The sequence below is a fragment of the Arachis duranensis genome, chromosome 3 (genome assembly GCF_000817695.3).
Source record: "Arachis duranensis cultivar V14167 chromosome 3, aradu.V14167.gnm2.J7QH, whole genome shotgun sequence".
NCBI classification, from domain to species: Eukaryota; Viridiplantae; Streptophyta; class Magnoliopsida; order Fabales; family Fabaceae; genus Arachis; species Arachis duranensis.
In genome coordinates, this window is record NC_029774.3 from 76866923 (window position 1) to 76871863 (window position 4941).

Consider the following 4941-nt stretch of genomic DNA (forward strand, 5'->3'; position numbering starts at 1 on the left):
GGTGAAACCCTACATACAGCTTGCCATGGAAAGGAGTAAGAAGGATTGGATGAAGACAGTAGGAAAGCAGAGAGACGGAAGGGACAAAGCATCTCCATACGCTTATCTGAAATTCTCACCAATGAATTACATAAGTATCTCTATCTTTATCTTTATGTTTTATTCATCATCCATAACCATTTGAGTTTGCCTGACTAAGAGTTACAAGATAACCATAGCTTGCTTCATACCAACAATCTCTGTGGGATCGACCCTTACTCGCGTAAGGTTTATTACTTGGACGACCCAGTACACTTGCTGGTTAGTTGTGCGAAGTTGTGATAAAGAGTTGGGATTACAATTGTGCGTACCATGTTGATGGCGCCATTGATGATCACAATTTCGTGCACCACAGACTTAAATCTATAAGGGTTATAGTTGGAGTGAGATGTCATGAAGTGGGACTTATGAGCAGAAAGATCAATGTCTGGTTCTCTAACTAATTTGAGAGGGAGTCGAGGTTTACCTTTTTGTGAACGCAAGGGAACAGACCTTGTCTTAGGTTGAGTGGGCTCAGAGGAAGGTTCAGTAGCAGCTGGACGTTTCCCTTTTAATGAACTCGGCTTTGATGACCCAAGTTTGGACGGAGGTTCCTTCGGAGGTGGAGTCAGCTTTGCTGAACGAGAGAAACTTGATGGGTTCTTAATGCGAGCCATGGGATCAAACCGAGGAGGTGAGGTAGGAGGAGATGGAGACGGAGTGAAGGTTTGGTCCTAAGAGCGAGTTGATGGTTTTGGTTTTGCAGGAAGCTTGTATATCTTTTCACGTGGTGGCTTTTGTACAGTAGTTTTCTTCCATATTTGGGTGGTTTCTGGCTCAGAAAAAAGAGAGGCAATAAAGGTAGTGAAGGAAATCGAAGAGTTTGAGGAGGAGTTATAGAGGGAGAGGAAGAAGTATAGATTTAATTTTATTTAAAAATAAAATGGAAATTAATTTCAAAATTTAAAGAAAACCTTTTGGACAAAAAATGAGAAATAAACTAAAGTAAACATATCAACAAAAACAAAACAAAAAAAAACTCATGTAACATTCATATTGGGCCCAGAGGTGGTTTGGTTTAAGGAAACACATTGGACCACTCAGGTTTAGATTTTTGAAGTTGGCTTAGATAAATCTGCACGTGCAACAAGCCCAGAGAACGCTAATTGAAGAGAACGTTCTTCACTTGTCAATAATTGTCTCAAACCTGTTTATGAGACAAAAGCTCCAACAAACACATCAGTAACTTTCAAACAATGAATCATTTCTCAAAATCCCTAGACTAGTCCTAAGCATACGAAATCTGTCCTCAGCTAGTGGTTTTGTGGAAATATCTGCTAATTGCTCCTCTGATTTAACAAATTGAATGCTAATATCCTCCTTTTGAACATGTTCTCTTATTGAGTGAAATTTTACTTCAATATGCTTAGTCCTAGAGTGCAAAATTGAATTTTTAGAAATATTAATGGCACTCATATTATCACACAACAAGGGAATATTTTCATCATTTAATTTGTAATCAGCAAGCTATGTTTTTAACCACATAAGCTGGGAACAACAAGAAGAAGTAGCTATATACTCAGTCTCAACAGTGGATAAAGCCACTGTTGGCTGGTTCTTACTTGACCAAACATTCAAGGACTTTCCAAGGAAACAATATAAGCTTGTTGTGCTCCTTCTATCAACTCTATCACTGGCAAAATTTGCATCACAAAAACCAACTGTAGAAAAACCATCAATCTTAGGATACCAAAGACTAAAATTGGATGTGCAATGAACATATCTAATGATCATCTTAACTGTAGAAAGATGAGACTCTTTTGGTTTAGATCTTGAACACATTCCAACACTTTGCACAATATTGGGTCTAGAGGAACTTAAGTATATAAGAGAGCCAATCATTCCTCTATACCTAGTCTCATCTACATTTTTCTCAGTTTCTCCCTTGTCTAATTTTGAATTAGGATGCATGGGAGTTCCCATGGGTTTGGCATTTTCCATACCAAATTTCTTAACTAGTTCCTTGGCATACTTCTCTTGATGAATGAAAGTTCCATTTTCAGTTTGTTTAATTTGTAGCCCAAGGAAAAAATTAAGTTCACCCATCATACTCATGTCCAATTCAGTTGTCATGAGTTTTCTAAATTCAGTGCAAAGGGATTCATTGGCTGATCCAAAAATAATGTCATCAATATATATTTGGACTAGAATGAAAGAATCATTAGAATTCTTGATAAATAGAGTAGTGTCTATAGTGCCTCTTTGAAAACCATTTTTCAAAAGAAAAGAGCTAAGTCTCTCATACCAAGCTCTAGGAGCTTGTCTCAAACCATAGAGAGCTTTGGATAATCTGAAAACATGGTTGAAAAATTCTTTATTTTCAAAACCTGGTGGCTGCTCCACATACACTTCCCTATCTATCACACCATTTAAAAATGCATATTTCACATCCATTTGATATAATTTAAAACCATAAAATGCAACATAAGCTAAGAGAAGTCTTATGGCTTCTATTCGGGCAACAGGGGTGATAAACCCCAATTTTAGGGTTTATCTTGTGTTGAATTTAGAGCATTTTGTCAACCTTTACTCACATTTATTCAATGAAATAGCATGGTTTTATGATTCTCCCTTAATTTGTGCTCAAGTGTGAAAACATGCTTTTATACCTTTAATTTGATGATTTTTATCTTCCTTTGATTCCACTAGATGCCTTGATGTGTTTGTTAGTGATTCAGATTGAACAGGGCTAGGAATGGATCAAAGGAGTTAAGAGAAAGCATGCAAAATGGAGAAATCATGAAAAGCCAAAGATTTGGGATGCGCCCATGGATGCGCACACGTGCTAGACGCCCACGCGTGGATTGCGCAATACTCCAGGGATGCATACGCGTGCTGTGCGCGTACGCATCGATGCCGCACGTGACCTCTTTAGTGAAAACATGCCTGGCAATTTCTAAAGAGCTTTTGGCTCATTTTGGAACCAACTTTGGCGCCAAAATGCTTAAAAGGACCAAGGATTGAAGGGGAAAGAAGCTTGGGACATTGAGGAATTAGATCTAGTTTTAGAGTTTAGTTTTCTAGAGAGAGAAGCTCTCTCTTCTCTCTAGAATTAGGATTAGGATTAGGATTAGGTTTAATTCTTCTCTAGATCTAGATTTCATTTATGCTTTGATTTACTTTTCCTTTGCATTCTCTTGTTCCTCTACTCTCCTTCTCTTTAGTTTTGTACTTTAATTTTTGTAATTCTTTACTTTGTTGTGGATCTATTTTGTTCCTTTTATTTTCTTTTAATACAACTTGAGGTAATTCATGTTAATTGTGTTCCTTTGATTGTTGTTGTTAATTATTTGCATTTAATTGTTGTTAGAATTCATTCTTGTTGTCAACTTACTATTCTTTCCTTTTATGCCTTTCAAGTGTTTGATGAAATGCTTGGGAGGATGTTAGAGTAGAATTTTCTTCTCTTGGCCTAGGTAGAGTAATTCGTGACACTTGAGTTATCAAACTCTCTTGTTGATTGATGATTAGAGATTGCTAATTGATTTGAATGCCACTAAAGGTAGCCTTTCCTTAGGAGTTGGCTAGGACTTGTGGAATCAAGTTAATTCATTCAATTGACTTTTCCTGCATGGGTAGAGGTTAACTAAGTGGGAGCAATGGACAATTCTCATCACAATTGATAAGGATAACTAGGATGGCATTTCTAGTTCTCATACCTTACCAAGAGCTTTCTTAGTTGTTAGTTTATTTCCTTTGCCATTTATATTTCTTGTCTCTTAATCCCAAAACCCCCAAAATATACAAACTCATAACCGATAACAAGGACACTACCCTGTAATTCCTTTGAGAGATAACCCGAAGTTTAAATACTTCGGTTATTATGATTATTAGGGTTTGTTACTTGTGACAAACAAATTTTTGTATGAAAGAATTATTGTTGGTTTAGAGACTATACTTCGATGAGACTTCAATTGTGAAATTCTAGACCACACAAAAGTCTGATCATCAAGGGGCAAAGGATTCATCAAAGTCTATTCATTTTTCTTGGTCGTATCCTTGTGCCACTAGCCTTGCTTTGTTTCTTGCAATGCTACCATCCTCTCCTAACTTGTTCCGAAAAATTCACTTGGTGCCGGTCACTTTCTTTCCATTCAGACTTGGAACCAATGTCCAAACTTGGTTCTTCTCAAACTCATGAAGTTCATCTTCCATTGCCTTCACCCAAGAAGGGTCATCAAGGGCTTCCTTGACATTGTGAGGCTCCATTTGAGAGAGAAGGGCAATGTTTGTTCCTTCATTTGTCTTTCTAGTTGAAGACCGAGTTTTAACCCCATGAGAGACGTCCCCAATGACAAATTCCTCAGGACAATTCTTCAAGAATCTCCATTCGCGAGGTCTGATGGACTTAGAGGCAGATTCGATTACCAAGGAATTCTGGTTTAGCTTGCTCAGAATTCTTGTTTTCATGATTTTGTGCATTCTCATCATCCTTTTTAGCTTGATTCCCTGCATCACAATCTTCCAAAACACTTTGCACCAAGTTAGTATCATAAAATGTAACATGTATGGACTCCTCAATAATCCTAGCATCTTGATGATAAACCCTATATACTTTACTAGTTGTGGAATATCCTACAAATAAGCACTCATACGCCTTTGGATCAAATTTTTCCAAATTATCTTTGTTATTAAGAACAAAACATTTGCATCCAAAGATGTGCAAGTAGTCCAAGTTTGGTGGGTAACCTTTCCAAATTTCATAAGGAATTTTCTTCAAAAACTTCCTTATGATAGTTCTATTCAAAATATGGCAAGCAGTGTTAACCACTTCAGCCCAAAGAAATTTTGGAACATTGTTCTCACAAAGCATAGCTCTTGTCATTTCTTGAATGCTTCTATTTCTTTTTTCGACAACACCAT